This window comes from Pezoporus occidentalis, unplaced genomic scaffold, assembly GCF_034315485.1.
Source record: "Pezoporus occidentalis ecotype Australia unplaced genomic scaffold, CSIRO_AGI_Poc_V1 ctg17, whole genome shotgun sequence".
Classification (NCBI taxonomy): Eukaryota; Metazoa; Chordata; class Aves; order Psittaciformes; family Psittacidae; genus Pezoporus; species Pezoporus occidentalis.
Window position 1 is genome coordinate 249,646 of NW_026913531.1, and position 22,957 is coordinate 272,602.

The window sequence follows — 22,957 nt, forward strand, 5'->3', positions numbered from 1 at the left end:
CATCTCCACAGCACTCATAGGCTGAACAACAACAGGCAGCCTAAATCAAACCAGCAAGCAATTCTCTAATCAATCTGATCTCCACTTGCACACACTTTGGAATTAATTCAGATTTCTTCCCACCTACATTAGGAGCAGCCACCAAAAAAACACCACAATCCAAAGGGAAAAAGAGCCCAGTATAAAGTGGTCATTGTCCTTTCCCACGTCTTCCTCTCCAGTGCAACAAGTGAGACATGGAAGTAGTACTTAAGGCAGACCAGAAGCCCTTTCATGGGATTTATACTATTGACTTCCATCAAGTTCCTGAAGTTGGGCTTTTGGAGATCATCAACTCCTTTCCAACCCTGCTTTTCTCAAGATCCAGAAATTCATGGATAAAAGGGTGTAATAGCTGTGAAGTTATCAAGGAGGATAATAAAAAACAAAACAAAACTTATTTATCATTTCCAAAAGACAAGGGAAAACTCGGGATATTTTTATGTCTCCCAGAAAGCTGTCAAGAGTTTATTCTCCACAGAAGACCCTATTTTGTCCTCAAGGCGTTGCTGTCAGCTCCACCACTGTTCTACAGGCTGTGGCCTCACACACAACACTGAGATCTTATTTGGAATCGCTTCATGGGCACTAACGAAAAGCCTCCTGGAGCATTCTGCTGAGCAGGGCACCTCTTTAAGCCTCAGCTGGAATGACAGAGCTGAGACAAACAGCAACTGACTAAGATTATTGCTCCAGATACCCTCGACTAATTTTAGTGCACCAAATCCCGTGCCTGGTACCATCCTACACACAGCCCCTAGGCGCTGTAAGGGGAGACCTTAGAGCAGATCCCAGTGCCTAAAGGGGCTACAGGAAAACTGGAGAGGGGCTTTGGACAAGGGCCTGTAGGGACAGCACAAGGGGAATGCCTTTAACTTGCAAGAGGGGAGACTGAGATGAGCTCTTAGGCAGAAGCACTCCCCAGTGAAGGTGCTGAGGTGCTGGCACAGGGTGCCCAGAGAAGCTGTGGCTGCCCCATTCCTGGCAGTGTTCAAGGCCAGGTTGGACACAGGGGCTTGGAGCAACCTGCTCTAGTGGAAGATGTCCCTGCCCATGGCAGGGGGCTGGAGCTGGAGGAGATTTATGGTCCCTCCCAACCCAAAACAGTCTGATTCATGATTCTATGATCACTTTGGGCAATGACTGGTCTTTTACACTTCCTCATTCCTCAATAAATAAATAAATGAAAAACTATCCCCTAACTCTTCTGAGACACAGCCACAATATGGGAAGTTAAATATTCCCACAGTCACCAGTTACAGGGTAAATAAATACAGCAGCAAACACAAAGGAACCGCTGTGTACTTCATGGATCCTTCTGGTGTCATGAGGACACATTGAACATGATGCATAGTGCTGTCTGTTCACAAGCTATGCTGTAAGCAGAGTCATAGAATCATAGAATGGCTAGGGTTGGAAAGGACCTTTAGATCATCTAGTTCCACCCCCCCTGCCATGGGCAGGGACACCTCACACTAAACCATCTCACCCAAGGCTTTGTCCATCCTGGTCTTGAACACTGCCAGGGACAGAGCATTCACAGGGAATCCTTCTCCAACTTCCACCACCATGCTGTTTTCAGGAGAGAACCTAGTTCCCATTATCAGAGCACTTCTAATTTGACAGAAATTGCTGAAATTGTAAAAAAAGAAACACAAACCAAGGCCAGGTTGGACAGGGTTTGGAGCAACCTGGTCCACTGGAAGGTGTCCCTGCCTATGGCAGGGGTTGGAAGTGGAGGAGCTTTAAGATCCCTTCAACCCAAACCACTCTCGGGTTCTATGAAATACCACTGAAGGAGTCAGCAACCAGTCTGATCTTAGACTAACACTCTTATGATTGTAAGAGCAGCAGCCTGCTCCTCTCCACCCCAATGCTGGTGCCTCTGCACCACATTTCTTGGACTTCACACACACTCCTAACAGCAAATACCAGTTTTAAACACATCCTTTTTAAATTCAGGTTGAGAGTGACTGCTGAAATTTATTTTCCTCTCCATCTGGACATGTGCAAAGTGATATGTAAATCATGAGATACATGAAATGATGCTGGTAATTATAGAAGTAACCGAGACCAGGTCCTATTTTAAACTGCTGGCCAAGCGCTGGGAATGTCTTTCACAAAAGCTGACCCATCCCCAGAAACAAGATGTTATGGTGACAGAGCTTGCACAGAACCTGCCCAAACCTGTCAAGCACAACACGGGATGGATGTGAAGTCCCTGTGGGGTTTTGAGTTAGACAATGAAGACCACAGAAGGCTGAATCCACAAGGTCAGGTGTAACCGGATAACTAAAACCAAGCTGAAGATTAGCAAGGGCAGTTATTTATGGCAGTAAACCACCAAAGTGCCAAAGGCACCAGAGCAGTGGCAGAGAAGGAAATCAGAAACAGGAGTTTCCTGTCCAATGCACTGGCTGGAGAGAAGCTGGAGTCTACAGTAATTCACCTGCAGAGGTATGGAAGGTCCCCAAAACCCGTCCTACTGCTCCTTACCTGGTACTAATACCAGAAGTGTTACAAAGCCCAGTGATTCACAAGGCAGGGACAGTGTCACCTGAAGTGATGTTGCTCCTCCTGCCAATGCAGCTACTGCTCTTTCACACCCCCAAGCTGGTACTTGAAGTCAGCTCTAATCCATTTTAAGAATCTGTCAAGCCACTCAGTAACTAAACAAGCTGAGGAAAGTTGCCAGTTTCATACATAACACCATGCTGCTACCTCACACAATTTACATTTGCAGTATTTTTATCACCAAGATCTTCCCAAGAAATCAGATCATTTGGGTTGGCGAGATTTTTTCACTGCACAACTTTAACTCACCTAAAAACGGCCCAACTTTACAGAAGAGTTAAGTAAATACCCTGCAAAATTCAGAGCACACTATAAATGTCTCAAGTTATCCATGACGAAGTCTGAGAAGTCTGAAGTCTTCCTCCTGTGCCTGCTGGAGGAGACAGGCATCATCCTGGACCCAGTTCATATCAAAAAAGGCACAAGACACACTTGAGAATCACAGAATCCCAGACTGTTTTGGGTTGGAAGGGACCTTAAAGCCCCTCCAGTCCCAAGCCCCTGCCACAGCCAGGGACACCTTCCACTAGAGCAGGTTGCTCCAAGCCCCTCTGTCCAACCTGGCCTTGAACACTGCCAGGAATGGGGCAGCCACAGCTTCCCTGGGCACCCTGTGCCAAGGCCTCAGCACCCTCACAGGGAAGAACTTCTGCCTAAGAGCTCATCTCAGTCTTCCCCCTGTCAGGTTAAAGCCATTCCCCTTGGCCTGTCCCTACAGGCCCTTGTCCAAAGCCCCTCTCCAGTTTTCCTGTAGCCCCTTTAGGCACTGGAATCACCCTTGTTCGTCCAAGTTCTTCTGCTAAAGAACCATAAATCCCTCTACTATTCAGAAAACTCACCAAGAAACAATACAACAGATAAGCTTCAGCAGCACTTCAGGAACACATTCAAACCCAATGTCTATTCAACCAGTGCAAAGCTCCATGACACGAACCCTCTCATTGCCGCTCCTGCTCAACAACCAGGCTCCTTTCCCTCACACTCCACTGCTGCTTCCAGAGGCACAAAGAAAGTTGAGGTAAAATAACAACAAACCTCAATCTGTGGTCCAATGCCATCACTGGCACTGTCCCAGGTATACACAGAGCAGCAGACTGAACTCACTCCACTCAGAAATCATGTGTTTAGCTTTAATAAACCAAAACCACAGTGAATTCAGAAACTAACGTTTGCTGAACTTCTGCAAGGCTGAACCAAAGTTTTAGCACTGAACTGAGAAGCTGCCAAACTTCTCAGGTACTCTGTGACAAAGCCACCTATGCACAGGGCATGAGGGGAATGTGGGCACAGAACGAAACCTGTCAGCAAGTACGTAATTCCTTACCAGGAAAAACAGGATCACACAGAGCCCACCTATTTCTAGGGGCAGAGAAATGTATACAAATACTACCTAAAACTTCTCATGCTTCTGACTCAAGACACAATAAATGAGAGAATTCACTGAGCACATGCAGTTCTGAGGAAGCATGGCACACCATGCAGTCTAGAAGGAATTCTGATAGAACCTGGAAGCACTGGAGCTTCTGTGCATTCCACTGTTTTCTTCCCAACCTCATCTCTCATGCTGCTCCCACACTTCAGGCCTCGCTGCCAACAGAGCTCAGAGTCTCTTCTTCATTTCCACCTCTTCCATCACTTGCAGAAAGCCCAGGGCTGTCAGTGGTTTCCATCTATCTGCTCAGCAGCACATGTAATGCCTTCATCTTGTCACAGCAAGAGGAAAAAGGCACAGGAGAAATAATTTAACCCTCTTCCAGTTACCTGTCTTGACTAAAACAAGAGCTTTTGAATGGCAGCTCTACAGCAGCTCATGCCAACCTCTGAATCCACACTGCCACGTCTCTCCCCTGGGATGAGCACCCTAACTCTTGGTGTGCCAGCTTTCAGTGCCAGGAAAAACCCAGCAAGCGACTGAAAAGCAAACCCTGGGCCAGTTTTGACCAGTTTAGCACCCAGGAGCTCCCCAAGCATCCATGAAGAGGGACAAGCTGCTGGAAAAGTCTAAGAGGGACCAAGTCTAAGCAAACACATGGACACAAACTACAGTCCTGGCTTTTCTCTATGCTCACCCACAGACCAGGCAATCCAAACACTGTAACTCAGCATCAAATTCACAGACAGCACACTCTAAGGACAGCTCAGCTTAACTTCCCAGGGCTTAAAAGACCCATGGCTGGACTTCAAGACACACGGCCTCTGCCTCCCTTAGCCAGACCTCAGACCAGCTCAGAATGCTCACCCTGCTACACCCAGAACTCCAAACATGTTCTCCACCTTCAAGATTCTTTACTCTTCCTCAGAAGTGCATTTGGAGGGTTCAGAATGTACTAATTTAGGGATCAAACCTGCACATGAATAGAAATAAGCTTCACTGGACACACTGTGAATGGACAAGCCCTGCCTTGAACAGCGCTGCTGAGAATGGCACTGCTTCCGCAGAAAGGCCAAAGGCAAGGTCCTGAACCTGGGTCAGGGCAATCCCAGCACAAACACAGGCTGGGGGAGACTGGATGGAGCAGCCTCAGGAGAAGGACTTGGGGTGCTGGGTGGGGAGAAGCTCCCCATGACCCGGCTTCAGTGTGTGCTTGAGACCAGAACCCCTTGTGTGCTGGGCTGCACATGCAGAGCGTGAGCAGCAGCTCAAGGAGGAGATCCTGCCCCTCTGCTGAGCTCTGGGGAGACCCCTCCTGCAGTCCTGATCCAGCTCTGGGGCAACAGCACAGGAGGGACATGGAGCTGTTGGAGCGAGGCCAGAGGAGGCCACGGAGATGCTGCAAGGGCTGGGGCAGCTCTGAGCAACCTGCACTAGTGGAAGGTGTCCCTGCCCGTGGCACGGGGTTGGGACTGCAGGAGCTTTAAGGTCCCTTCCAACCCAAACCAGGATGGGATTCTATGAAAGTCAAAAGCCAGAGTAAAAAACATGTCTTGCTATTTACACTTCTAGAACATCATCCCTATTCTTGCTTGGTTTTTAAGTCTTGAACAGAAAGATGCAAGAATGTTTTATTTCTTTCTATATAAGCATTTCAGGATGCCATTTGAACTGATGATCCCATGTGAGGTACATGCATCAGCCCAAAGTTGCAGAAGTTCCATAAAGAATATGCACAGAATCATGATGCAAACAGTAGAAAAGAAATAAAGAAAACAAATCACACTCTTTCCAGAAGTGTTACTTGTAAGTTAGAGTCTTACTTGTAAGCTACTTCATCTGCACACCTGGCAAGAGCAAGGCTGCTCCTGCCATGAGTGAAGCCCTGAGCAGGCTCCTGAGGAGCACAACCACTTCACACCAACTTAATGGCTTTTTGAGGAAGGAGCTTCCCAATTGCAGCCACGACTATTTGCATGCTCTGAAACCCAACTTGCATAACAAGAGCTCCCAGAACATTTCTTTGTGTACTCCCAGAGAAACAACTCTACAGAGTCAATGGGAAAGGTGCCTGGCTCCAAGCGCGCTCCAAGGCTTTGGCAGCCCGGCGCTGACAAGTAGCACACTCCTCGACCTCGGGTCCATGGGAAGCTGGGAGGGGAAATAAAAGGAGCTCTGCGGGTTGTTTGGTACCCATTAAGGGCAAAGCAGCCAGAAGAAATGTGTCTGGCGAGCTCCAACTAACATGTTTTGCACCAACAGAAAGGCAGCAGATCTCCTGGGCAGTCTTCCATGCGAGCCTGACTTGCCAGGAGTCATCAGTATGTAAATCCACCAGCTAAAGAGATGTTTGGTCTTACTTGTGCTTCATCCCATTCTTTTATTATCACTTAAATGAAAAATAAAACATACCTTCCTCATTGCAAAAAGATCACAGCAAAAACATCACAACCACACCATGTAACGGCTCTGAAGAACTGTCCAGCGACCAGAACATCTCCTTTCCTAAAGAACATCTCCGTATTATCCAAATGGCTATTTCAGGTTATGGGGGAGAAGATGGGAGGAACAGGGATCATGGGGGAGGTTCCATTTTGTCTGCAGCCCACCCCAAGCCAGCAGTACATTGGCAAGAGGAAGGTGAAGCTTTGCTGTGTACTCCCCAGGGTCTCCTGAACAGTCTGTGCAGATAGTGGACATTTTCCCTTGAGCATCTATAGCCACCTTCAAGGCTCTTTCCCACTTGCTTCCAGCAGGATTTCAAACCATGTTCTCCTACTGGAAGCACATTCTATTTAGAAGCCAGAGAACAGACATTAGGAAGTTCTTCCCTGTGAGGGTTGTGAGGCCCTGACACAGCAGGTTGCACAAGAAGCTGTGGCTTCCTGGGACTTGGAGCAACCTCCTCTAGTGGAAAGCATCCCTGCCCATGGCAGGGGCTGGAACTGGAGGAACTTTAAGGTCCCTTCCAACACAAACCATTCTATGAGTCTATGTTTCTCCGAAGAATCAAGCTTTTGAAGATGCAAGCACTTCACAACTGCACTGGAGGTGGCCAGAACAGCATCATATACTGAAGAATGGAAACAAGGAAAGAACTGTTAGTGAATCTGTTCAAAACAACTGAAAATGCACTCCAGGCACCCACAGTCTCTTTGAACTCATTCTCCAGTTCCCATCAGTCACCAGCTGTTGTGTTTGAAGGGATTTTAGCTCAGTCAGACTCAGGGAAGTCTTGACGACTGTGTGCATAGAGCACATATCAGATGTTAGCACCTTCTGAATGTATTTTGATGCCTCTCCTGCTGCTAAGGCCCTGCACACTAACAGCTCTCAACTACTCTTCTGTTGCTGTTGCACACCCCACTGTGCTTTCTGGAGGATTTAACTGCTGTAACCTGCCAGAAGACAACTGTTTGTGACACAGACTACCTGCATTACCACATTCTGTATTACACTACTTCCAATCTACTGAAGCATCAACACTGCTGCTGTGCACATCCATCTCCCCAGTGCCCTCCCTTCAAACCCCACTGCAATCCCCCATCCTAAGGCTGAGGTTATGGGTTGTCACTTGTTGCCTCTGCAGTTCATCATGACCAAAACCTCAGTCCCACCGTTGTCCTGCCGTCACCTTCCAGCTCCATCACCCATCACTGTCAGTAACAGTAATCAGGCCATGGTTGCTGCCCATGCCTTGCTGCTGTATTACAATACAGCAAAAGGTGATTTACAGCAGGCTTACACTCCTTTGGGTCCAGAAGGCTCAAAACCTCCATTTCAGTCTGTCAGGGGAGAAGAATCATGAGCTACTCAAATCTCCAGAGCTCACTCTCAACTTCTCCAGGATCCTACTTCAGACTCTGTAGGAACAGACTCAGTGCTGGTTTCCAAGACAAAACAACACTACTAAACAATTTCCTAATTCATCTTATAGCCAAGATTCAATCAAAGATCTGTATCGAATCCTCTCACATTCACTCAAGGCATGAAGAATGGTCCAAAACACCACTGGAGAGAAGGTTTGTTGTGTAAGTATATATGACAACTCAAGAAGAGAAATTTTTCCATATTATTATACAATTACACCCGAGAGGTCTGTGGTTCTCCAGACAAACTACAGCAGTTCTGAGGATTTCCTGCTCTATCTGTAAGTGCTGGAGCTGCCGAAGCCCACCCCTACATGGAGAAGAAATAAACTCCTTTCAGCAGTCACCCATCTCCCTCCTACCAGCTCAGCTCCTCCTGTGAAGTAGCTGTCCAAGGAGCCACAAGAAGGCACAGTAAAAAATACAGAGGTAAAGGCAGGAAGTGCAAACGCCTCTTCACCAATGTTCTACTTCTCTCCTGCCCACCTAAGCTGTAATTTGGAAGGACTCTGACTGCATTAATACACATTGTTCCAAATTCAAAGGGGTGTTGTGTCCGCCTTGGGTAGTCAAACTACGTCTGATGGTGAAAGAAATTCAACCTTATCACAGAGGAGCCTCTCCTGCCTGAAAGAATGGTTTTGTCTTTAGAAACCCACCTGCAGACACTCTTTGAAAGCCAAGTCTTTACATCAGTCCCTCCCCAAGCAAAAAGGTGTCAAATCAACCCAACAGCAACAAAACCAGACGTTATGGAGCGCTATCTGACATGCTCCATGTGCTTTCGTAAGAAAGGCATTGTTTAAGTAGAGTCTCCTGCAAACAATAAATCCAAAGCATAAGAATGAAATAGCAGGATACAAATCTGTCTTCTACAGGTACACAGAGCCTTCACCTCCCAAGATCAAACATTTAGGGAACTCTGTTCCAACCTTAGTGCCACACTAAAACTGTAGCTTAATGCCACAGTGAAAGATTAAGCACAAAGCCTGGAGAAAAATAGAACCAAGGTTTGAGTTATAGCCTCTGCAATAAACAGCAGTTCACAAAGCAAGCTCAAATAGCCCTTAAGTATAAGAACACAGGTTTACAAGCAATAGCTGCAGTAAGTTAAGGAACTAAGATAAAATGTGCAATTGTCCTCAATGAAGCAGCCTGAATGAGTCCAAACCAGCCTTCTCTGCTCCCAAGTTAAGATCATGCAATGAGCCCATCCTCACTCAAAACAGTTTAGTGAAAATCACAGATTCATATCATAGAACCCAGACTGGTTTGGGTGGGAAGCGACCTTAAAGCTCATCCACCTCCAACCCCCTGCCATGGGCAGGGACACCTTCCACATGAGCAGGTTGCTCCAAGCCCCATCCAACCTGGCCTTGAACACTGCCAGGGATGGTGCAGCCACAGCTTCAACTGGGCCAACAGAATAAATGATAACAAATATATATATTTATATACATGTATAAAATAAAATAAAGCCAAGGGACACTACCTATGAAGGACTGTCTACCAAAATCTGCAAGAACCATCACTACAGTTTCAGGACACCTTTAGAAGTTGAAGGACATGAATAAAACAACTATTTTCGCATCAGGATTTTACATACATATATTTTCATTCATCACGATTCCCTCTGTTACCTTCCCGCACTCATTGTTTGATTCTTTTCTGTAACCTCTGAATAAAAGGCAAAGCAGGATAGACTGGAATGCTCAGAGGCAATGATGGCTCCAGCAACCGTCCACCCCTCCCTTCAGCACAGACATCCCAACATAAGAGGGATGTGGAGCTGCTGGATTGAGCCCAGAGGAGGCCACAGAGATGCTGTGAGGGCTGAAGCAGCTCTGCTCTGGAGCCAGGCTGAGAGAGCTGGGCTGGTTCAGCCTGGAGAAGAGAAGACTCCTCAAAGGGAGACCTTAGAGCAGCTCCAGTGCCTAAAGGGGCTACAGGAAACCTGGAGAGGGGCTTTGGACAAGGGCCTGTAGGGACAGGACAAGGGGAATGGCTTTAACCTGCCATACGGGAGACTGAGATGAGATCTTAGGCAGAAGTTCCTCACAGGGCATCCTTAGGGTCCCTTCCAACCCAAACCATTCCATGATTCTACATCCACTGAGCAGCAAACAACCATGATCACAATTTCAGCTGAGCTCTGACTGCAGAGCTACACATCAAAGTCTCCAGAATATATAATGCGAAAATGAATTATAACCTTTATTCCCTCCTACACCTGAGCAACAAAATTATACACTGTCTCTGTTGTACTCAGGACCTCTGTCGTTAGCTGTTATCTTAAGCACTGGGATAACTTAAATCACAGAATCCCAGACTGGTTTGGGTTGGAAGGGACCTTAAAGCTCATCAAGTCCCAGACCCTTGTCACAGGCAGGGACACGTTCCTCTAGCCCTTTAAACACTTAAACCCTGTGAAAACTTACATGGTGTATGTCTTACATCGTGTTTCAGCCTCAGTAACAAAAAAAAAAAAAAAGCACAAAAAATAATGATAAATCTATTACTTTCTGTTCCTTCCACCCCTTCAAAGTCTCATATCTCAGAGTGAACAATCAGAAGCTTCTGTTTTAAGCAGGTGAAGGATGCATCTCTGGGGAAAAAGAGAACAAAAACTCAAGAGTGCTTTGCCTGCAGTCCCCTTGCAGAGCAGAAGGCCATGAAGCTCTGTCTGGATGGCAGCATGGCTTGTCAAGGTCTTCGGGAGGGGAACCAGCCTCCTCCAGTGCCCACAACCCAGAGCTCCAGTGCAGGCATCTGCTCCTGCCCCCCAAGCTCAGCTACTTCAAAATGGAGAGTTATCACCCTGCCTAATGCAGGTGAATACCTCCTGAACAAGGAGGAGTGTCACATCTCCCAGGTGGAATTTTTATCCCATGGTACCAACTAAGCAGAGGCCAACATAAACTTTATTCGTGGCATTTTCAGATTCATAGAATTGGTTTTGGTTGGAAGGGACTTTAAAACTCCTCCAGTTCCAGCCCCCTGCCATGGGCAGAGACACCTTCCACTAGAGCAGGTTGCTCCAAGCCCTGTCCAACACAGCCCGTCTCTTCTATTTGTCAGTTAGATGTTAAAGAAAATGAAGATACTCATGTCACTGGCTCAGGAGAAATAAAGGAGGTTTTTGGTGAACTGGTGAAACACTATTTTGGTTAAGTTTTACCTGAGAATCACAAGTTTATCTCAGTGCTTTCCAACCAACAGCTTGGGCCAAGAAAGCTCTTGGGGAGCTGAAACACATCTTCAGTTATACAAACTGAATATATATATAAACATATATATGTAATTTGAAGATGAACAGAATCCCCTTTTAAGTCTTTCCACCTTCCTCCCCATGTTTGCTGTGGCCATGGAGCAACATGGGGGTCTTCACAGCACTGGTGCCCTGTGGGGTTGCACACCGTTTCTGAAGGGTGGCTTTGGGACAGAGGTTGTCCCCTGCTGTTTTCTGGTGATGGGGGACAGGGAGAGTGTCACAGGCAAACCCTGAACAATGTGGCAGGAAAAGCTGTGCCAGAGAGGTGCAAAGAGGAGGCTCTGGAGAAGGAGCTGCAGAGGCGGTGAAGAAGCAGAAGATGGAGCAGGAGCTGGGAGCTGGCTGGAGCTGTGGGCTGCCCGTGGGGTGGATTGTGGCACTGTTGTATGAGGCACAGGTCTCTCCCATGCTGGGAAGCGTAACTGTGACCGAGTGTACAGAGCTGGATTAAGGTCCCTTCCAATCCAAACCGTTCCATGATTCTATGACCTACAATTCCTTGGACACAAGCAGTGAATCACAAGAGTTACAGGAGTCTGGTTCCCCAGCACAGCAAGGGGTTGTGTTGGGTTTTCTTCTTTTAATACCAAACTGCTGCAGGCAAGTAAGTTATGAAGGGCTGTCTGTTGTACAAATATGCACACAGAATTAAGAGCTCCTTCTAATTATTCCCTGCTTCTGAAGTTCCCTAATAAAGAGATGATATCAAGAAGTACTTTGTTTTGATGATCAGCTTTAACCTCATTCAGTATCTCGTTACACAGCCCTCTAATTGATGCCCTACCCCATGCTAAGGACAGAATTTGCACAGCTTCTTCATGTAAATGTTCCTTTTTTAATTAAATTCAACACACCCAGGCATTGAGGAAACTTCAAAAAATGCAGGGAAAACCCAGCCATGAAAATACACCAAACACTGGGAATGGCACAAAATTGTCCCAGACCTGGCAGTGTTCAAGGCCAGGTTGGACGGGGTTTAAAGCAACCTGCTCTAGTGGAAGGTGTCCCCACCAGCGGCGGGGGGTTGGAACTCGGTAAGCTTTAAGGCCCCTTCCAATCCAAACCATTCATGACTCCAGGAAAAAAGGTCCTTTTCCCCCTAGGTCAGTCAAAAGCATGTGGAGCTGATCACACACCAAAGAATTCAGCTTCCCCAACCTACCAGCTCCACCTTATCTACGAAGGTGTAGTTATCTCCAGATTCATTACCAGTGACTGAGTGAAATACAGGTTATTTAACAACATTAAGAGTCAAATTCCTCACTATTAAATTTCTCTTCCCTACATTCCAGGTATGGAGTTGCTCCCCACTGGAAGGCGCCATCAGCAGGAAGCCCAGGGATCTCTGTGCTTCGCTTTGCAGAGTAATCTTTCAACGCAAGGCTTCCAACTTGATTCAGCTATTAAGGAGCTAACATACAACCACTATTATAAACAAGCAAAACCAAGTCCTGGGCGGGGGGGGGTTGTTAAGTGCTGTTTTACATCTCTTGCAGGACTGCTCAGACACTCCACTCCTCCTTCACTTGCACTGCTCACAGCAGTAAACAAGACTTTGAAGCCACTTGGGCTGTTTATTACATGTTGTTTAAGCAACAGATTACATTTTTTCTGCCTCATCTTAGTTAAACCCTCCAGAAATCATTAGTATTAAACTGTTATCTCAGAAGTAGATGCTGGTATTTACTGGGGCACACAAGCAGTATTGGCAACAAACCCAGTTGCTCAAAGTCATTTACCACATCCATCTATGGACTCTGGATACTTTATTCTTTGCTGCACACCCAGAATAAGGCAATATTAGCAAAGAGACATCATTCTGCTCAGCAGATTTGCAATCTAAGACTTCCTGTTGCACTTCAGCTGAAGATCAAGAGCTGTAGTTTCAGATACACCTATTTTATCAATACCATGAGATCCTCAAAAAAAAACAACTGCTTGCCCTCCCTTCCTGGTGCTTTACGCAGTTCAAAGCTTCACAAGTGAGTTTATGCCTCTAACCTACATTAAAGCAGCTCAGCCCTTTGCAGGCTGCAGTTCGTAACCAGAATATCCTGACATTGCACTGCTCCACCAACCCAGCTACATGCGAAGGAGGCACAAGATCACTGTCTAAACCCATAACAAACCAGTGCCTTGGAACAGGATATTAAACAACACTCATTTTAATTTCCTTAATCTTTCAGGACATCATATAGACACAGTCCACATGGGGTTTAAGTAGTTCTGCAGTTAAAATAAGTATTAGGACACTTCAGAAGATAAAAGTTTTATGTATGATGGTAGACCACCAGCCTGTTCTTCCTGCACACCACCATCTAAACTGTATTTAGGGGCTACACTTCATTCATCACAAAGCACCTTGTGGAGAAAGGCTTTGGCCAAGCACCTGTAGGGACAGGACAAGGGGAGTGGCTTTAACCTGTCAGAGGGGAGACTGAGGTGAGCTCTTAGGCAGAAGCTCTTCCCTGTGAGGGTGCTGAGGTGCTGGCACAGGGTGCCCAGAGAAGCTGTGGCTGCCCCATCCCTGGCAGTGTTCAAGGCCAGGTTGGACACAGGGGCTTGGAGCAACCTGCTCTAGTGGAAGGTGTCCCTGCCCGTGGCAGGGGCTGGAGCTGGAGGAGCTTTAAAGTCCCTTCCAACCCAAACCAGTCTATGAACAAAATAAATTAACATCAATCACGCACAAAAGACCATGCACAGGAAGTACTCCTGCTCTCTACAAGTACCTCACAGAATACAAATTCTGGTAGCAACAGCAGTTGAGTATCATTTTAGCAATTGTCTCTGCCCTAAAACCTTGTATTCAAGCTGGCTTGCTCTTGCAACTCACTACTCCATTCCAAGGAGACACCATAAGGTATTCATTTGAATACAACACTCCAAGTCAATTTAAATAATAATTCCCAAGCCAGAACTTCAGTTTCAAGCCAAGCACCCCATAAGCAATGGGAACATTCACACCAATGTTGCAGGGACAAGAACTCGGCAGTGCCCAGAGCACTCCCACTGCAACCTCTGTAAGAGCATGAGGCACCCCAATGGTCCCCACCAGCAACATGGCTTGGGTGAAATACCTTCCTGTTAATGCAAAACCTGACTTCAGCTCCAAAGACTACAAAAGACAACTGATCCTTTGAAAAGATGAGAGTTCCTTCTGCTTTCATCAAATCCTGGAGGCAAGATGTGGCTTTTCCTCATCTGGAAAATGCCACAATGACATTTCAAATAACGCTCGTGTTGCTTCTGTATCTCGAAAACAAACTAAAGCACTGTATTAAGTGATGCTCCCACCTACTTAGCAAGCTGGTGCATTTACATGTGCCCCTGTACAGAGGTACTAGCTCAGGTTTCGAAAGCAGAGCAGGAACATCAGTGACGGCCTGAACAGGAGGTGAAGGACTGGGGTTCCTGCCAGCTCCAGAGCTCATCCACAGCCCCCCCTGCACCATGGTACCAGCACAGCCTCAGGAGCCTAAACCCCACTTCCCTCTAGTGATGCATGTTGTTCAGCCAGGAGAAGAGAAGGCTCCAGGGAGACCTTGGAAGACCTTCCAGTGCGTGAAAGGGCCAACAAGAAACCTAGAGAGGGACTCTGAACAAGGGGACAGGACAACGGGGAATGGCTTTAACCTGCCAGAGGGGAGACTGAGATGAGCTCTTAGCAGAAGCTCTTCCCTGTGAGGGTGCTGAGGTGCTGGCACAGGGTGCCAAGAGAAGCTGTGGCTGCCCCATCCCTGGCAGTGTTCAAGGCCAGGTTGGACACAGGGCTTGGAGCAACCTGCCCTAGTAGAAGGTGCCCCTGTCCATGGCAGGGGGTGGAACTGCAAGAGCTAGGTCCCTTCTGACACAAACCACTCCATGATATTATTCTGTGATTCCCTCAGTCCCACGAATGTATTTCACAGCACATTAAGCTGGTGCTCACCATTACTCCTAAACAGCATTTTGCCCTCTTATTTACCAGGTAAAACACAGTAATTCATGGCCTAATCTATATCCCTGACATCAAGCTTGACAAGTTACACACCCCCCAAAAACTGTGAGCAAGAAATACATTGGGAATTCCACACACATCCTCAGACCTCCCCTTTCCATTTTTAAACACAGGAGATTACCCAGTGTGGTTTTTATCTGCTCTGCTATTTTCTTTAATCACATACCTCAAAACCATCTCAACACCAACACACGTAATACTTTGCCATTTTCAGACACAGCATCCATTCCAATGACTGTACTTCCAATGTTATTTTGGCTTATTACTTCACCCACTGAGATGAATTTTCACTGATGTTCCATCAGCACTGGCTGGTCTTCCCCCATCTCTTCCCAACCCATTAGGAGTTTAAAGCAGCCAGTATACATAAATTGTAGTGATTTCCTTCCAACAAGTAAGAATTCATGTATTACAACCTGGAATCACCCAATACAATTGCAGACTGGTTTGGGTTGGAAGTGATCTTAAAGCCCCTCCAGTTCCAACCCCTGCCACAGGCAGGGACACCTCCCACTAGAGCAGCTTGCTCCAAGCCCCTGCGTCCAACCTGGCCCTGAACACTGCTAAGTTTTGTGTGACAAAAACTTACACTTGTTTTATTGCATTGGCCTTAAATCAGGAAACGGTTTGGGTGGGAAGGAACCTTAAAGCTCACCCACTTCCAACCCCTGCAAAGGGCAGGCACAGCTTCTCTGGGCACCCTGTGCCAGCGCCTCAGCACTCTCACAGGGAAGAACTTCTGCCTAAGAGTTCATCTCAGACTCCCCTCTGGCAGGTTAAAGCCATTCCCCTTGTCCTGTCCCTACAGGCCCTTGTCCAAAGCCCCTCTCCAGGTTTCCTGTAGCCCCTTTAGGCACTGGAGCTGCTCTAAGGTCTCCCTTTGAGGAGTCTTCTCTTCTCCAGGCTGAACCAGCCCAGCTCTCTCAGCCTGGCTCCAGAGCATAGCTGCTCCAGCCCTCACAGCATCTCCTCCGGCCTTGCTTCAGCAGCTCCACGTCGCTCCTGTGCTGTTGCCCCAGAGCTGGATCAGGACTGCAGGGGGTGGGTCTCCCCAGACCACAGCAGAGGGGCAGGATCCCCCCCTGAGCTGCTGCTCATGCCCTGGGGGTGCAGCCCAGCACATGGGCGGTTCTGAGCTGAAGGTCACAGTGAAGTCGGGTCATGGGGAGCTCCTCCTCACCCATCATCTCAAGTCCTTCTCTTCAGGGTGCTCCATCCAGTCTCCCCCAGCCTGTGTTTGTGCTGGGACTGCCCTGACCCATTGCAGGACCTTGGCCTTGGTCATGTTGAACTTCAGCACATAGATCAGTGGAAGGCTGTTTCTTTCTATCAAGGGCCGTTGAGATCCTCCTGCCAACACGAGCTCTGCTGTTTACTTGTCAGTGATCCGCTGAAGTTTCTGCTTTTCCCAAAATAATTTACTCATGACCAGGGCACAGTCCACCAGCTCTGACAACAAACCCTGGTTGTGCAACAATATTGTCCTCATGTGGCAAATGTCCACTGTGACATGAGGTGATTCAGTTTCACTTCACAGTTCCTTGTACAAACTCAAGTATCTACCCAAACCCCAAGTATACACTGAATATTCTCACTTGCTGTTCTCTAAGACTACTTAATTATAATGAGCTCAGGAGCTGAGGCCTTGACACCCCAACAATGACCTGGATATTCTACCCACTAGTTACAATAGTTCTTGGGAACTTCATTCCAACATTTACTTCCAGGTACTGCATAAAGCAGCACTTACAAACTCACTGCAATTCATTCCTGAAGAACAAAGTCAAAGCAGTGCGGTTTATTTCTGCAAGACACAATGTTCTTCAGCAGTGCTGCTACTTAAAGTGGAGGGGGAAAATGGGACCAGGGAGACCACAGACACTGGGTGAGAGCTGCCACCCTGAAAGCACTTACAGGTATTAACAACTATTACTTGTAACAGGTATTTTAGAGGGACTCCAGTGAGCTAAGAACAAAGCTGACAGAAGCAACAGGAAAAAAGAGAAGTAATGAAATTAGCTGCCTATTTTGTAAGAGGAAGCAGCGGGTACAGTGTAACACCACTGAAATCCAATATGCATTTATTCCTGGCACTGCACCCCTCAAACATAACACGCCTTTCTGCCAAGTTTGGCATCCTCAAGCCCCTTGTTATTTTTGTAAACTCCTCTGCTACTTCATATTCGAGCCTTCCCAAAACTCAGCCACGTGCAGCAGCCTCTGGTCATAATTAGGCTTTAGGGAAAGTATAGGGAAAGAAAAATAATCAGTATTTATATACACTAAAGCAGAGGTAAGTTTGTTTCAGCTTTCAGAGGGTCCTCCTCATGCCAAGTGCTGAAGAAACACAGAGAAATCTTGTCTGGCACACCCACAGAGCTTACTCCTTATGACCCAAAAAGAGGCAGATAACCACAACATATCTGGCTAGTAGATGGACAACCCAGAATCCAGATAATCAATTGTGCTGGTCATGTGTGTGACAAAAACTTATACTTGTTTTATCGCATTGGTCTTAAATCAGGAAATGGTTTGGGTGGGAAGGAACGTCAAAGCTCACTCAGTTCCAATCCCCTGCCACAGGCAGGGACACCTTCCACTAGAGCAGGTTGCTCCAAGCCTCGTCCAGCTTGGCCTTGAACACTGCCAGGGATGGGGCAGCCACAGCTTCTCTGGGCAACCTGTGCCAGTGCCTCAGCACCCTCACAGAGAAGGTTTTTATAGTGAAGATAACTATATGATTCTGAATTATTTATAGGCACTGCCTTCAGCGTCAAACTTAGCAGTCAGCTATGAAAGAGGAAGAAGATTCATCAAGCAGAGCAAGGGCAGAACAAATTCCAAAACATACCCAATGGCTCTTTCACCATGGTCCATCAAACGTGAGAAGGCACCTCACTGAAATGAGATGAGGAGGTCCCCTTCAGAATCTCTGCCCAGCAAGTTGGGCCTTCTGCAATAGGATCTGTCTCACTGAACGTGTAGATATTTATACTATGGATGACTAATGTGAATTAGTCACCCACACTCCCTTTGCAGGAGCAGGGAAACAAGCACTTCTACAGCAAAACTCAGCTCTATTTTAGACTTGTGCATCAAAAGGAAATAAGCATCTCTGTCTCTCCATTGACTAAAAAGGAATCCTAGATGTTACCTCAGAAGTAGGCATTTACATCACAGATGTGTGAACTTCGGTCAGAGGTCTCCAGCCCCTTGAAAGCAAAGGTAGAATCTGAAACACAATGTTGGGGGAGGGGGGAAAGGCTTAGAAAGTCATAGAAGAAATCAAAAATGTGAATTTAGACTATACCACGGACAGTGTAATGTTAACAAATAATATATAAAGGGCTGGGAGAATGGAGAAGCATGAAAACCAACTGAGCAATAGCAAAAGCAATCTTCTATATTAGAAAAGGCTAACATGCAACAGAACCCAGTTGAAATCCGTCATTTGTGTATTCTAATTGTGAAATAGCGCTGATTGAGCATCTGTTGAGCATTAATCAGGTACTCTGGCTCAGGAGCTGAAGTCCTGGGGCTTGGATGATGACCTGGATATTCTATGTACTAGGCTTAGTTTGAGTTAATCCAACACGGAATCAGGGGGTTTTTGTCAACATCAGCACTGCTGCAGCCCCACCATTCCCAAGCCCTTTGTATTTAAACTGTCCGGCAAATGTTCAGTAAAATTAACCAGTAGGAAAAGGGCAGGGAAGGGAGGAAGCCTGGTGACAGCCTGGCTCCCTGTAAGGATAGGACCAGCACTAACACCGAGGGACAGACCAGGAACATGCTGCACCAAAGCAAACTCTGATGAACTAAATCACACCACACCCTATTTAAATGCAGAGGGTGAGAGATGGGCTCCTACTCCTCCTCTCCTCCCTGGGTCCTCCCTTGTGTCAGCACAGTTTATGCAACTACACATCGAGCTGGTTGAGGGAGCTGATCCAGCTGAAAACGCCTCCTGCATGCAGGGCTCTCTGGGGTCCTGTGCCAACGCCAACACATGGCAACCTGGACTCTCACCCACTGTGGAGCTGCACCCTTAGTCCGTGGGCTCAGGGAAAGGAAATACACATTTCAGCCTGTTAGTTTATAGTCTCAGTTATCCTTCTTACAGAAAGGATAAATCCATTTCACCATCTTAACACAAAAGAATGATATCAAAAGGCAGAGCAGAGGATCCTCTGAAGGAAGAAAATGAAGTCAACAGCTATAGAAACACAACTTCTTTCATCCCACCCCTCTGCACATCAAAGTAAGGAGCTGAAACAATCTGTACGTTTTGTAAGATGATAGGGAATGAAAAGAAAGGAAGGAATCGCTACACAGCAGAGAATCCAAGTTGCTGGTTACAAAATATCAAACTATATCCATCATGCACTTTCTCAGCCAACAAAATTAAGTCTACCATAGAAAAATCAAAGACAAAACTGAAACTGAACTATCTTGTACTCTATTTCCTTCTTCCTTCCTGTAGGTTGCAGCAAGAATGACCATCTCTACTCCTGCAGGCTCTGCATTTATCTGTCTCTCCCAGTAGGCTGTGCAGCCTCTGCTCTGCTGCTACTGCTCCTAATTCTGCCAAACTAAATCAGAATCACAGTGACTTCACAGTTGTGAGTGTCACCGCAGGCCACAGCACTCCCACAGGAGCAAAGTGCAGACTGGGCACACAGGGAAGGAGAGCAGGGCCAGCTGAGCACAAACCCTCAATCAAGGAATGTATATGTTTGGAGCTTTCTCTGCCAACCCTGCAGCTCACCTTCTGCGCCACCTCCTGAAACAAAAGGTGGTCAAAGTTTCCTGGTGTGCCCAGGCAGGGACACAGCTCTCAGCTCTGCCCATCTCAAATCACTTGGTGAACTTTGCCACTGAACCATAATGTTGTTTTCTCATGCCTTCTGTTTCCCCTCCTGTCCAGATAAGATTGTCCTGAAGCACATGGCACTGAAGGAACTGGGTACTTGCAATGCTGGGACATCCAGAGGCACCACTGCAGGGTGCCACACGCTGACCCAGAGCACTGGGGACTGCTGCACAGACCAGCACCACAGGTAGACACAGAGAAACCAAGAGGCACACGAGCAGCAGCTGCAGCGCTTCCATGCTCAGGGTAATGATTTCAACTTCCTCCTTCTGACATGACATTCTCCCTGTTTTGCTGACACCCCCCTTCCAAAGTTCAGTGCCAAACAGAGTTGGGTTTGAAGTGACCCTGCCAAAGATGACTACCTGAGCTGGACTTTAGGCATCGCTCCGTTTAGCATTATCACTACTCACAGCGTCTCAGCTTTATCGAGGCCTAAATGGCATTAATAAGCAGAGAAAGAGAATGTCACTGTTAATTCAGGCAGGGATGTCAAACTGACTTGATGCAAACACCATCTATGTGATGTGTGTGGCATTCAAATTCCACCAAAACCTGAGCTTTTCAGGCTGAGATTTTTAACCTTGGCTACAAAAGCTTTGCTTCTCCAGATAACTAAGATTTATCTGCCCGAGTGTCCCCTCATAACAGAGCTAACACACAGGTGAAAATAACCCAGGCATGTAATAATAATGTCAATATTGGTTATTGCACTGCTGACTACTTTGGCAGATCAAAACAAGGAGCAGAGGAGTAGACATAGGGGGAGGAGGCTGGTGGGAGGGATACAGCCACAGACAGGGAGGGAGAAAAGCGCAATTAAAGAAACAAGCGCCCTATAAAAGACAACATACTTTTGCTTCTAATAATATTGAATCAAAGAAGACACTTAAGTGCCTTTGTTGCTACTACTGGTCACACAGAGGCCACTTTTTTGCCCTGATCCTTCTTTAAACCCACTGACGTGTAGGTTTTTGGTGAGAAGGAGAGGACAGTCAAAGTGATTCCCCAGCCTGTAGAGCCTAATGAAGAACAGAGCTGTGGTACCCTATAAATAGGGCCAGGAGTAAGAGACTGCTGCTCTGAGCTGTGCTTTTTGTCTCTGCTCACATGGAGAGCTGACATCACTCATGAATACAGTCTCTTAACTCTGCTCTTCTCAATCAGCTTCTCAATCATTTGCATCTAACAAAACACAGCCTCCCACAAGTATTCCTCCCTATCAAGTCATCAGAAGTTGTGTCAAGCTCCTGCTCTCAACTCACTGACCTCATCTGCTTCTCCTGCACCATTTACACCCAAGTTTCCCTGTTATTCTTGTCATTCTGCTATTGTTAAAGAAACATTTACCCTAATGAGATACTCTTCTATTTCTTGGCGTTCCAGTTGGCCCATTTTTATGGCTAAGCTGATTACAGTGTTCCAGCTATTGCTTCAGGCACTAACGCTTCAGACTCCAAGCCACTGTGTTAAGGAAACACAGTGCTTGATGATGTATGTGAAGTCATTTTCCTTAACATATAATCCACAGCGTTTACACTTGCACTTCTGCACACCTCATTATCAGAGATACAGAGTAAGAAAGCTCATGACCCTGCTCCCCTGCCCCAAGCTCTGCTCAAACACACCTTCCTGCTGGGAACTTCTCCTGTCTGATGTCCTCCTGCATCTCAGGGAGGAAAACACTTGGTTCCCCTTTGCCACCTAGCTAACGGGCAACAAAACTGAGGGCAGAGCACGAATGAAGTGCTCCTATCACCAAGCATGGAAAGCACAATGAGCCATGCTGGGGCTATCCCCATGCCAAAGAGGAGGAGAAGCATAACTAAAGGATTCCTCCTTCTAGCTCAGGATCACACTATGTGGGGACAGTGAGAATGTAATTCCCTCTGGCTGACAGCCAGTCCAACCAGCAAATAAATGGTGAGTTGAGGTGGGGGAGCCCGACCAGCACCCCTCTGAAGATGGGGGCCTGAGAGGGCTCCTGCCTTCCCCACTGCAGAACAGGCAACACCGCTCCTGACAGTGGCCAGCAGCTTCCTAAAAGTGACTGAAGCCCATGGACTCAGGATGCTTCCTCCTAGGAAATAAACCACCCAAACATGAGCTCTTAAAGATAGTTTTCTCCTTGTTATTCATTTTGACAGTCTCCAATTTCTGAGCTATGAACTTACAAATGCAGCCTGTCCCTCCTCCAACACCAGCCTGGGAAGCAGGATTCTTCCCTGCCATTCTCAGAACAAACAGCCAGTACCCAGGCTGAGGTTTGCAGGAACCTCCCAAAGCCTCAGTGCTGCTTTCTGCACCACCTGTGTGACACTAGCCTGCTACAGAGCAAGCTCTTCCCAGAAAGCTGCTGCAATGCCATGTATTTTCCTTGATTTCTAGACAGGATCTTGTCCAGGACCCTGGACTGGCAACGTAGTACAAAGCAAGCACAAAAATCACCAGAAATATCTGCATATCAAAGACACAAAACCCAAAACCTTCCGTTTCAAACCATTTTGGTCTTATCCAGCCTTCAGTCACCTCCTCCTGAGCAAACATCAATTGGTATCACTCAAACCAGTCCAAATGTTATGTGTTCCTATGGTATGTTCCAAAATGCAACTTTGCTTACCATGATATCACCACTGGTTGCTATGGCAATTGCTATACTACCATCCAACAGAGTTTTTTTGCCACTGAGGTATTTTGGCAGCCTGTTTGCTTTCAAGTGTCAGAGCAATAAGAGAAATCATCAAGGGTGACTCTCCCATTAGCCTTCAAACAGTGCTTTAGAACAAAAACCTGCTATTAAATGATCCCATGCTTGGCTCCAAACATACAGCTCTGCACAGGATTGGAATCACAACTATCTCCTTCGGTTTTTGAGGGAGGAAGTAAAGTACATTATGAAAACAAGCTTTGGGTTTTAAAATATTAATGTTTAAGTGGGAGATCAAGTGATGAAAACACCCCA

At 46.8% G+C, this 22,957-nt stretch overlaps 1 protein-coding gene across 6 annotated transcripts in view; it reads right to left on the reverse strand.

Moving 5' to 3' along the window:
• Positions 1-22,957, reverse strand: part of PPP6R2 (protein phosphatase 6 regulatory subunit 2) — a 90,751-nt gene that overhangs the window by 66,738 nt on the left and 1,056 nt on the right. For 5 of the 6 annotated variants that reach the window (XR_009963837.1, XM_062613644.1, XM_062613642.1 and 2 more), the window contains exon 2: positions 18,277-18,354. The exons of the other annotated variant lie outside the window; for it this stretch is intronic. The gene's annotated coding sequence lies outside the window, so the exon portion shown is untranslated. The remainder of the gene's footprint in view (positions 1-18,276; positions 18,355-22,957) is intronic. 6 annotated transcript variants of the gene reach the window in all.